The sequence below is a fragment of the Castor canadensis genome, chromosome 4, assembly GCF_047511655.1.
Source record: "Castor canadensis chromosome 4, mCasCan1.hap1v2, whole genome shotgun sequence".
Lineage (NCBI taxonomy): Eukaryota > Metazoa > Chordata > Mammalia > Rodentia > Castoridae > Castor > Castor canadensis.
Window position 1 is genome coordinate 73,133,589 of NC_133389.1, and position 13,472 is coordinate 73,147,060.

The 13,472-nt window shown below is 34.1% G+C and overlaps 1 non-coding gene and 1 pseudogene across 1 annotated transcript; one reads left to right on the top strand and one right to left on the bottom strand.

Annotated features, from left to right (window-relative positions):
- Nucleotides 1-2,872: 2,872 nt before the first annotated feature.
- Nucleotides 2,873-3,602, bottom strand: LOC141422687 (transcription factor Spi-C pseudogene; annotated as a pseudogene).
- Nucleotides 3,603-5,474: 1,872 nt separating this feature from the next.
- LOC141422842 (U6 spliceosomal RNA) lies at nucleotides 5,475-5,577 on the top strand. Its single transcript, XR_012447561.1, has one exon. It is a non-coding gene; the product is annotated as a U6 spliceosomal RNA (small nuclear RNA).
- Nucleotides 5,578-13,472: the final 7,895 nt, after the last annotated feature.

Here is a 13,472-nt window from a genome sequence, read left to right on the forward strand (position 1 = left end):
ATGGCATCAAATGTGTAAATCTCAATGTAGAAACACAAGTAATTTTAATAAGAAGTCTGGATGACTTTCTTGAAAGTCAACAATTCCACAATAAATGACTTGAATGACATGAAGTACATGAACTCCTTTGAGCTCAAACAATGAACTCAAAGAATGATTATAGGAATGATCAATGAAATAAAAGAGGACATATAAAACATGAAAATGAATTAAAACAGAATACAAATAAACAGCTGAATGAATGTAAAGAAAAATGAAATATATCTCTGAGTGAAATAAGAAAAGAAAAGCAGTATATGAAACATATAGAAATTCTGGAATAATCAAACTGAAATTCTGGAAATGAAATTTTCAGTAGCCCAAATAAAAAAAAGCTCAGTTAAATGTCTTGATAATAGAGTGCAGTATTGTGAAAACAGACTATCAGGGCTTCAAAATAAAGTAGAGGAATTAGCACACTGTGATAAAAACAAAAATACTAGGAAAGTACAAATGGAGCATGCAAGGTCTCTAAGACATCATCAAAAACTAACAAACTATGGGTACAGAAGAAGAAGACATACAAGTTAAAGACATTTACAACACATTCAATAAAATAATAGCACAAATTTTCTCCAATCTTAAGAAATAAAAGGTTATACAGGTACAGGATGCTTTTAAAATATCAAACAAACAAGATCAAAAAAGGAAGTTTCCCAAGACGTATTATTGTGAAAACATGAATATTCAGAATAAGGAAAGCATATTGAAAGCTACAATAGAGAAGCAACATTATCACAGAGATACAAACCCATCAGGATAACAGCAGATTTCTTAAGAGAAATTTTTAAAGCAAGGAGGGCAAGTAATGATACATTTTAAGTCCTGAAAGAAAATAATTGCCAAGTTAAATTACTGTATCTAGCAAAGCTATCTTCCTAATTGAAGGGGAAATAAGAACCTTATATTGTAAAGAAAAAATAAAGGAATTCATGTGCACTAAACCAGCACTGTACAAGATACTAAAGGAATCCTACACACAGAAGAAAAACATAAATGCAACCAGGAACATGCGGGAAAGAATAAATCCCACTAGATCAGTAGATTAAAAAATGAGGATTAGAAAAGAAGCAAACAACACAAAAGTAATAAACTGATGGGAAATGCCATGTACCTTTCTTTTTTCCAATTTTTAAAACTTTTATTAGCATATAATAGTTGCACAAGGGGAATATATTGTGATATTTACATATGTGTTTAAAATATATATTTACCCCCTCCATCATTCCCTTTCTTCCCCACTCTTTTTTTAATTAGAGTAAACTACTAATTTTACAAGGGGGTTTTATTGATATGTTTCCATTCATGAATATAATTATTAAACTCATCATCATCTCTATTACTCTTTTTAATCCATCCTCACCCCTTGAAAAAAAATTTAACAGGTTTCATTATTCTATTTTCATACATGCATAAAGTACTTTGATCATATTCACTCTCATCACCCTCTCCTTTTACCCTCTCAGTTGTTCCCCCCAGCCAGTACCCATTTTACACTCAAGTCATTCTTTTTTTTCTTAGATCTAGATTCCACATGAGAGATAACATATAATGTAGCTTTCTCAGTCTGGCTTATTTCACCTTGATGATATTCAGTTCCAACTATTTTCCTACACCTGTTTCATTTTTCTTAATGGCTAAATAATATTCCATTGTGTATACAGTACACATGCTGCATTTTCTTTATCCATCATCAGTTGATGGGCACCTAAGCTAATTCCATATTTTGTCTATTGTGAATATTGCTGCTATAAACATGGATGTGCTGGTATCTTTATTGTATGCTGATTTACATTCCTTTGGATGCATGTCAGGAGTGACAGGATCATATGGTAGGTCTGGTTTTACTTTCTATAGAACACTCCATATTGATTTTCATGTAAATTACACAAGTTTACATTCCCACCAGCAGTGTTTAAGGATTCCTTTCTCCCCCACATTCTCACTAATTGGTTTTCATGAATTTGTATGAAAATACCAACATCATTCTTCACAGGAATAGAAAAAAAAATCTAAAATATGTACAGAACCATAAAAGATCCTGAATGGCCAAAGAATTCTTGACCAAAAAGAACAAAACTGGAGGCAACATATTTGCCAGATTTCACAATATATTATAAAGGTACAGTAATCAAACCAAAATAATACTGACTTTAAAAAGACACGTTGAACAATAAAATAGAATGGAGATCCAAGACCAAATGTCAATATGCAAAAAAAAAAAATAAAGAGAGCTATGAAACAAATCCTCCTCTCTAAAGTCAATTGATTTTCAACAAAAGATGCCAAGAACAAAAAATAGGGGAAGAACAGTCTCTCCAATAAATTGGGTTGGGAAATCTGGATATCTACATACAGAAGAATGGAAATGGACCTTACCTCACCACTTATGCAAAAATCAACTCAAAAATGGACTTAAACATAAGCCGTGCATGGTGACTCATGCCTATAATCTTAGCTACTGGGGATGCAGAAATGAGGAGGAGCATGGTTGGAAACCAGCCCTGGTCTCAAAAATGCCCAAAATGAAAAAGGGATAGAGTGGTAGGGCACCTTCTTTACAAGTGTGAAGCCCTGAGTTCAAAGCTCAGTACCACCTCCAAAAAAATACTAATTCAAGGTAAATGATATCTAAATACTTGTCATACTACATCATTTGGGGAATAATGGCAAGAAAAAATGTCCATACATGGCCAGTACAGACACAATTATCTTTCAAATATTTTTGCTCTGTCATTAGCCCAATCCAATCCAGGGATATGGAATCTATTGGTAGAAGGCAAGGCTGTTTGCTTCAAAAGAAAAATCTTGAAACTTGTAGTGTAGAGTACATTTAATAATCAGAGTGGCTCAACTTATGGTAATTGGCATGCAGATTTTTGTTATAATTTGCATTCCAATTATTCAAACTGAGATATTCTTGATCAGGTTGCACATACTGTGAGAAAACAAGGTGGGGAGAGTCTTTGGAGAATGGCCTCACTGAATTGGCAGGTGAGCTTTTTCCTGATTTTGGTGATTTTCCTAGTCCTTGCATAATTCCTCAGGGCTCTGGCCATTTTCTGATAAATCATGATCTTCTGGTTGCCTTTTCTTTTTCCCCAAAATTCAGCAAGTTTTTCCTTGTTTTTTGTTACAAACTGAAACAGGCCTTTGTTTTTACCAACCCACTGGATAACAGCATGTCATCTCAGGATTGAACAGGGATTCCTAAAAGTATTAAAACAGTCACAGCTTCTTCTGGCTCTTTCTTCCCCTTTGGTGTAAACAGCAGATGGTAACAACTAGCTTTCAGTTATGTTCTGCAGAGACTGATGAATATTTCCTTCAACACAGAAGTCTGCATCACTGTTTATTACAGTTCTCTAATTACAGACTGGCTCCTCTACAGGGAAGATTCCTTAACAGTTGGAATTTCCTCTAATGTGGGAACAATAGTTAATGAAAGCCAAGCAAGTTCTGTAATCAGGAGAGTACTGAAGAGCCACAGTTGAATGTTGTCTCAGTACCTCAAAAGCATCCTCAAATGCTTGACCCAGCTTGTCTTGTCCAGTAGGACTCATGCTTCATTAATAAATTGGAATGTAGTGGTAGGGTTCTTGCCTAGCATACACAAGGCCCTAGGTTCAATCCTCAGTATTGTCTATCCAAGTCTAGTGTAGTGTCCACTTGTACAGGTGGAAATAAGGTCCCCTTTCTCTGACACAAAATGTGTCATTCCTCACATACCTTTCATTAATAACACTGAATGTAAATGGTTTCAATTCTCCAATCAAAAGATAAAGATTAGCGGGTTAGATCAAAAGATAAGGCCCAACCATTTGTTGTCTATAAGAAACACATTTCACTGGCAAAGACAACTATTATCTTAAAGGTTGAAAAAATATTTTCCAAGCAAATGGAGTCTGAAATCAAGCAAGGATAGCTATACTCATATCTGAAAAACAACTTCAAACCAAAATTAGTAAGACAAGACAAAAGTCACTGAATATTCATAAAGGGAACTATCCAGGAGAAAATAAAAATTAAATAAATATATGCACCAAACTTTGGTGCACCCAACTTCATTCAACAAACACTACTGGACATAGAAACACTGATAGACTGACAACAATAACATTGGGTAACCTCAGTATTCCATTCTCACCAATAAATTGGTCATCCAGAAAAAAAGTCTAAATAAATTTCAGAATTACATGAAAATATAGACTAGGTAGACTCAACAGACATCTACAGAATACTTCACCCAGCAGCTGTACCATAACACATATTTCTCACACCATGGAACTTTCTCCAAAATAGATCATATTTTAAGACACAATACAAGTCTTAATGAACACAAGACAAGTGAAATGAACTCCTATATTCTATTAGACCACAATGGAATTAAACTACATACAAATAATAAAAGAAACTACAGAAAATATTCAAACACATGACAATGTACTTGGACAATGCAGAAATAAAAGGGGAAATTCCTAGAATCAAATGAAAATGAAAACAATAATTATCTTTGAGATACAACAAAGGTGTGCTAAGAGGAAATTTTATAGCTAGGAGCACCTACATCAAAACAGGAAATTTCAATTAAATAACTTAATGATATACCTTAAGCTCTTAGAAAAACAAGTAAAAACCAAACCCAAAATTGGTAGGTAAAAAGAAATAATAAAGTGTAGGAAAGAAGGGAGAATAAAAAAGCATAAACCTGGCCCAAAAGACCAAAAATCTTATGTTCTCCCTCATATGCAGACATTAGATCAAGGGCAAACACAACAAGGGGATTGGTTGGACTTTGAGCACATGATAAAAGCGAGAGCACACAAAGGAGGGGTGAGGATAGGTAAGCCACCTAAAAAAGTTAGCTAGCATTTGTTGCCCTTAATGCAGAGAAACTAAAAGCAGATACCTTAAAAGCAACTGAGGCCAATAGGAAAAGGGGACCAGGAACTACAGAAAAGATTACATTAAAAAGAATTAACCTTGAATGTAACACACACACACAGGAAATTAATGTGAGTCAACTCCCTGTATAGCTATCATTATCTCAACCAGCAAAAACACTTGCTCTTTCCTATTATTGCTTATATTCTCTCTTCAACAAAATTAGAGATAAGGGCAAAATAGTTTCTGCTGGGTATTGAGGGGGTGGGGGGGAGAGTGAGGGGGTGGAGTGGGTGGTAAAGGAGGGGGTGGGGGCAAGGGGGAGAAATGACCCAAGCCTTGTATGCACATATGAATAATAAAACAATAAAAAATTTAAAAATTTTTTTAAAAAATCAATAAAACAGAAAGTTGATTGTTTGAAAAGATATGCAAATTACCCAACAGGAGGAAGAAAATCCAAGTGAATAAAATTAGAGAAGAAAACAATGAATACCAATGGAATTCAGAGGATCATTAAGCAATTCATCAAAATCATATTCAAATAGTGCTTTCTTCAGTAGTAGATATAGTAAAATTCTAATAACACAAAGAATATTAGCATCACCTCTGCACAGGAATGACATTCAAATTTGTGAAGGATTCCATATTTTTTTTAAAAAATCATATTCAAATAATCTTGAACATATGAAAGAAATGAGTAAATTTTTAGACGCATATGACCTAACAAAATTGAATCAAGAGGACACAAACCACTTATGCAGATCTGTAAGAGGCAAAGAAACTGAAGCAGTAATATAATCTTCAACAAAAGAGAGCCCTGGACCAGACAGGCTCACTATTGAATTTTATTAGGCCTTAAAGAAGAACACCAATGCATGCAAACTATTCCGTAAAATAGAAATGGAAGGAATGTTACCATATTTGGTAATACCAAATATTACCAAAAACAGATAAAGATTCACAAAAAAATAAAACTACAGACCAATTTCCCTGCTGAATATAGACACAAAAATTCTCAATTAAATACTTGCATAACAGGTATGCAACTGTTATGGAACTGGAGAACATCATTCTGAGCAAGGTTAGCCAGGCTTAGAAGACCAAAAATCATATGTTCTCCCTCATATGCAGACTTTAGACCAAGGGCAAATGAAGCAATGTGATTGGACTTGGATCACATGACAAGGGGAGAGCATACATGGGAGATACAGGAATAGGTAGAAAACCCAAAACATGAAAGAGTTTGATGTCCCCACTCCAGAGGAGTTAATACAGAAACCCTAAAGTGACAGAGGTTAACATGAGAAGGGAATCAGGAACCAGTGTAAAGGTCAGAGATGAATCAACTTGGGTTGCAATACAGGTGTACACGAAAGCAATGCTAGGAATATTTCTGTATAGCTATCCTTAACTCAACTAGCAAAAATGCTTTGTCTTCCTTATTATGCTTATGTCTTTTCTTCAACAAAATTAAAGATAAGGGCAGAACAGTTTCTGCCTGGAAGTGAGGGGGGAGGGGAGGAGGGGAGGGGAACGAGGGGGAGAAATGACCCAATGTATGCACATGTGAATAAATGAATAATTTTTTTAAAGTTGAAATAAATACTTGCATAATGAAAGTGCTAAAGAAACTAGGAATAGAAGGAACATACCCAAACATAATAAAAGTTATATAGTTTTGGGGACAAAACTATACCCCAAATCATAGTAAGGAAAAATTGAAATAATTTCCCCTAAAATTAGTAATAAGAATGTGTCTCCACAGTCTTCAGTATTATTCAATAGTGTATGAATACCTAGCCAGAGCAACAAAGCAAGAGAAAGAAATAAAATGGATTCAAATAAGAAAGGAAGAAGTCAAATTACGCACATCTGCAGATGATATGATCCTATATTTAAAAGACTCTAAAGATTCCACCAAAAAACTCCTAGATCTGATAAACACTTTCAGCAGTCGTAGAACACAACATCAACATACAAAAAAATCTATCTTTTCCATACACCACCAGTAAACAGACCTAGAAAGAAGTCAGGCAAACAATCCCATCTACAATATCCTGAAAAAAAAATCCTAGGAATAAACTTTACTTATTCAGCCACAAAGAAGAATGAAATTTTGTCATTTGCAGTTAAATAAATGGAACTGGAGAACATCATCTTAAATGAAGTTAGCCAGGTGCACAAGACCAAAAGTTGCATGTTTTCTCTCATATGTAGAATACACAGACCCAATACGAATACAGCAATACTATGAAAAATAAGTCATGCTAAGGGAGGGGAGGGTAAAAGAAGAAAGTTAAAAAGGTGAATATGATTGAGTATGAGGTGAACATATGAGAATAAATAATTTTTAAACCAGTTGAAACCACCATAAGAAAGAGATTAAAGTAAAAAGAAGAAAAATAGAGATATGAACCAAATTGGGCTTTAATACATATAAACAAGGAAGTGCCACAAGGAAACTCCCTGTGTAGCTGTCTTAAACAACTGCCATTTTTTCTTTCTCTTTTCCTATACAAAATTGGAGAACAGGAGGGCAGAACAAGTCCAGTCTGGTGCCTGGTGGGGTTGGTACCAATGGGGGACAGGGAAAGGTGGGGACATGGCAAAGAAGGGTGAATAGGGTGCAAATACTGTATACATATGTATGTAAATGGAAAAATTATATCTGTTGAAACTATTCCAGGAATGCGGAAAGGGAGGATGAAGGAGAATGGTGGAGGGAGTGAATTCAAGCACTATATATTTGATATATTGTAGTAGTGCAAGAACTTTTGTAAATGCCACAATGTACCCCCACTCAGCACAACAATAAAAAAAAGAAACAAAAGAATACAGAAAAAACAAGAAATTAAGAAAATAATTTCATTTACAATATACTCAAAAAAATCCTAGGAATAAATTTAAGTGGTAAAAAACCTCTACAATGAAAACTACAAAACACTGAAAAGAAGAAATCAAAGAAGACACTGCCAGTGTCTTTCTAGATGAAAAGACCTCCCACATTCATGGATTGGCAGAATCAATATTGTAAAATTGTCTACACTACTGAAAACAATCTACAGATTTAATGCAATTTCCATCAACATTCCAGTGTCTTCACAGAAACAGAAAAAAAACAGTCCCAAAATTCATATGGAAACATAAAAGACTCCAAATAAGAAAATTATACCTGAACAACAAGAGCAGTGCTGGAAATATCACAATACTGAACCTCAAATTATACTACATAGCCATGCTAACAATAACAGAATGGGGCTGTCGCAAAACAGACATGTAGACCAATAGAAAACCCATAAAACTATCACCATCTGATTTTTGACAAAGACAAAAACAAAAATTGAAGAAAAGATATCTTCAAATGGCACTGGGAAATTGAGTTAACCTTATGTAGAAGACTGAAACTGGACCCCTATCTCTCATCCTGTATAAAAATAAATTCAAGTTGGATCACATATTTTATTCCATGACCTGAAACTCTGAAACTACTACAGAAAAATGCAGTGAAAACACCAGAAGATACAGGCATAGGCAACAACTTTCTAAATAGAACTCTAATTGTTCAGGCAAAGATATCAAGAATGGATTAATGGGAGTGCATCAAATTTGAAAGCTTCTGCACATCAAAGGAAACAATTGCCAGAATGAAGAGACAAGACATAGAATGGGAGACTGTCTTTGGAAGTCACTCACTAGATAAAGGATTAACATCCAGAATAAACAAAGAACTCAAAAAAATTAAACACCCAAAAGAAATAATAATACAATTAAAAATGGGCAAATTATTGTTCTGACAGTTCTTTTAAAAAGTACAAATGGCTAAAAAACACATGAGGAAATGTTAAATATTACTGATTCCCCAGATTGTAGATAGTCTATTGTGGGATTTCTCAGCTCTCAAACCAGGTGAGCCAATTCCCCTGATGAACTACCTCTCATGTGTTCCTCTGTATGTATATCTATCAGTTTGTCTCTCTGGAGATCCCTGATGAAAACCCCACGTTTGTCACATTTTTTCCACTTAAAACTATATTGTCTTAGAAATCTGTTGCCTCTCAATATCATGAAAATATAATCCTTTCTAAAACTGAATGCATAAGTATTTTGGCATTATATTTAGAAATAGGATTCATTTTAAATTATTTTTGTATATTGTGAAATGAGGCATCTTGTTTTATTTTCCTTCATCTGGATATTCAACAGACCTAAAAACATTCATTGGACTTTTGATTTCCAACTATATTTCAGTAGAGACTATGTGATAAATAAAGCACCACTGCATGTGTGGATCTTTATTTCAAAACATTCATCTCTTATTTTATTCTATTACAAATTCAACAATGTCTTAACTATCCCAAACTTTATATTAAATCCTAATATCTGGTGGTATAAATTTATCATCTTTGTTATATAATATTGTTTTATGTATTCTAGGTCCTTGTAATTTCTACATACATTTTAGGATAAATGACTCAATTTCCTTAAATATTGTCAATAAAGACATCAAATGAAATTTTAGAAGATAAGTAAATCAATATAAAGACATTTCCTTATATGTCTAGTCTTGCCACATATTAACAGTATGTTAATCTTTCTTTTAGTTTTCCATATAAAATTTTGTTAGATTTTGTATCCTAACATATGCTATTTTTTAAACTAATGTAATTTTTAAATTCCTTTTCAATTTCTTTTTCTAGATTGTTATAGCAACTTTGCTACATTTCATAAGTATTATATTGAATCTGTATATCACTTTGGGTAATATTAAATTTTTAACATTGTCTTTCAGTCTATTAACATGATATATACTTCCATTTCTTTATTTCTGAAAAGTTTTATATTTCTTTCAGTAAAAATGTTTTCATATCCTTTGTTGACTTTAGTTCTAATAAACTTAACAATAATAATAATTTTATTCTCTTTGAAGACTTTGTACATATAATTGATTTCTTAATTTCCTTTTAGAAATATACTATGTAGAAATGTGATTTGTTTTTTATATTGTCTTATGTCCTGCTTCTTTACTGAATTCTGCTACTTCCAATAGTTTGGGGATGTATGTTTGCAATCTTTAGAATATGTTATATATGATTATATGCAGGTATTTTATGTGTTTATATATTATTAGCATCTGTGGACAGAGAAAATTTTACATTTCCAATTTGGATGACTTTTCTTTTTTTTCTTTCCTAATCGCTCTTTTCAGAATTTCAATAACTATATTGAATGGACTTGACAATGTGGGCACCCTTACCTTGTTCTTGATCTTTGAAGGTAAGTTTTCAGTCTTTCACCATTGAATAAAAGGTAATTCATGGGTAATTGAATAAAAGGTAATTCATTTTTATTAAACATGTTGAGGTAGTTTTCTTCTGATTCTGGTGTAGTATGTGCTGTTATCACATACTACACCAGTAGTAGTGCCAAAATTTTTTTTTAGTTAGCATATGTACTTGTATGAAGGGGTTTAATAGTGAAGCTTCCACACATGCATACAAAACACCTTGCTCCAATTCATGCCCTTTATCCCTCCCTTTTCCCCTCCTCCCCTGCTCTTAAAACAAGTTCAACAGGTTTCATGGTTCTATTTTCATACATAGGCATAAAGCATTCTGACCATATTCACCCCCCTTTGCCTTCCCCTTTTACCTTCCCTCCCTTCACTGATATCCACCTCCAAATAGGACCTGTTTTACATTCTTGTTATTCATTTTTAAAGATCTGATTCCATATATGAGGGAGAACATGTGATGTTTGTCTTTCTCTGTCTGGCTTATTTTGCTAACATGATGCTCTCTAGTTCCATCCATTTTCCTACAAAATGACACAATTTCATTCTTCTTTATGGCTGATTAATACTCCATTGTGTATACACACACATTTTCTTTATCCATTCATTCATTGATGCTAGGCTAATTCCATACTTCAGCTATTGTGAATAGTGCTCTATAAACATGGGTGTATTTTGATTGTATGTTGACTTTCATTCTTTTGGATATGTGCCCAGGAGTGGTATAGCAGGATTCTATGGTGGCTCTATCTCTAGTTTTTTAAGGAACCTCCATGTCAATTTCCATAGTGGCTGCACTAATTCACATTCCCACAACCAGTATATAAGGGTTCCTTTCTCCTGTATCCTCACCAACATTTGTTCCTTGTTTACTTGATGATTGCCATTCTGACTGGAATTTTAGTGTCATTTTGATTTGCATTTCCTTTATGGCTGAGGATGTTGTGCCTTTCTTCATATATTTATTATACATGTGTACTTACTCAGAAAACTCTGTGTTTGCCAGACATTAGTGACTCACACCTGTAATCCTAGCTACTTGGGAGGCTGAGATGGAAAGGATCGTGGTTTGAGGCCAGCCCCAGCAAATAGTTTGCAAGACCCCATCTCCAAAATAACCAGAGCAAAATGGATTGGAGGTATGGCTCAAGTGATAGAGCGACTGCTTTGTGAGTGCCTGGTTTGCCAGCTTGAAGCCTTCAGTTCAAACCCTAGTCTCACCAAAGAAGAAACTGTGTTCAATTCATTTGGCCATTTATTAACTGTGCTATTTGTTGTTTTGGTATTTAATTTTTGAGCTCTCTATATAGTCTGGATATTAACCCTTTATCAGGTGAAAAACTGGTGAAGATTTTCTCCCATTATGTTCGTTTTCTTTTTATTCTGGTAATTGTTTTCTTTGCTGTGTATAAGTTTTTTAATTTGATGCAATTCCCTGCTTGAATTTTTGTTCTTATTTTCTGAGCAATTGGGGTTATATTCAGAAAAACATTACTTATGCCTATATCTTCAAGATTTTCTCTATGCTTTCCTCTAGCAGTTTCAAAGTTACTTGTCTTACATTAAGATATTTGATACATTTGAAGTTGATTTTTGTACAGTGTGAAGGATTGGGTCTAATTTAAAAAATGAATAAAGCTTGCAAAACTGGAAGTTGCTCTGGTTGAATCAGTCAGTGGTGAGTGACATTACTGTAGATTTTAAAAACACTGTGCCCTTTATCTACACCAAATTTAGTGTTTTAATTAATCATAAATTAACCTTAGCTTACTGTCATTTTTTTTACTTTCATCAACTTTTAAAACTTACACTCTTGCAGCACAAAATATTTTATTTCTTTATAACTTTATTATATGAATATTTTCTATTTTCTTAAGAGGTTTTTTACTTTTTAAACTTTTTGTTAAAAAAGAAGACAAAAATGCACACATTAGCCTAGGCCTACACAATATCATGGCTATCAATATCACTGTTGTCCATTCCAAATTAGTCTCACTGGAAGGTTTTCGTGAGCAGAAACATGCAAGTATCTGTCATCTCCTAGGATAATGCCTTTCTGGATCCCTCTGAAGCACCTGACTGAGACTTCTGTTGAGGAGGTAGATATCACTCTTGTTAGAACTATGTTCCTGGTGATGTGCTGCTTCATTGTCATTGCTGTATTGCTTTTTCATCATAGATTTGCTTTAAGTTGATAATGCACCACAAACATTCCTCTCATAATAATTTTTTTGTGTGTTGGGATCCATGTTTTCAATTTTTTAGAGTTTTAAGGTCAGCAAAACCTTCTGACAAACCTTTCACTATGAATTTCTTGTGAGTTGTTTATCTTCTGCAGTTACCATTTCTATTGCTTCTTCTTCAGCTATGCATTGCTGTTTCAGTCAACCTTCATTAGTTAATTCCTCAAAATGAATCATCTCAAGGTTTTCCCCAATGTTATCTTTATCCACACCCAGGATAAAGCTGCTTGCCATCTCAAGCACAGCTTTGATGAATTTGCAACCTCCTCATCCTTGGAAAAGCACTTTAAGACATGGTTGAACCTCTTGAGTATCATTTACTAGATGCTACTTATGCGTCCCTTGGTGTCATCACCCCAACCTCAAGTAAGGCTCTTGATGTAGTCACGGAAGTTGCAATCCTTCCAGAATTGCTCCATGTCTTCCTCAGTTGCAGCAAAAGACAAGGCAAAGATCATTCTATAGTAGTGAGCCTTAAAAAGTCTATAAGTCTTTGATGCTTTGGTTCAATCAAAGAGGTGGTGTTTGGAGTGGGAAATACCACTCTGATATTTGGATGAAGAACACCAGAAGGAGGATGTGCAGTAGTATTATCAACAATAAGCAAAATCTCAGGCTGGTGGAGTGGCTCAACTGGTAGAGTGACGCACTGATTTCAAACCCCACTACTGCCAAAAAAAATCAATAAGCAAAATCTTGAAAGTGTTATTATTCTCCAAACTGTACTTGTCCATTTTGGTGGTGTGGAATTTGAGGAGGATATCTGGAAGAGAACCTCAGTCATACATGACTGCTAATTATTCCTTTAGTACACTGGCATTGTGTTTATTGATATTATTGACTTTCCTGGTGTTCTTTCTGTGCCAGATCACAAAGGGTTTCAATTTGTAGGCTGTAATGCTGTCCTTGAACAGAGTTGTTACCTCGTTGTTAAAAGCCTTGATTTGACCTACTTGTGAATGAAAGTGCTTTCAGGCATCCATGTTCAGAATTGGCAGTTTTCATCCATATGA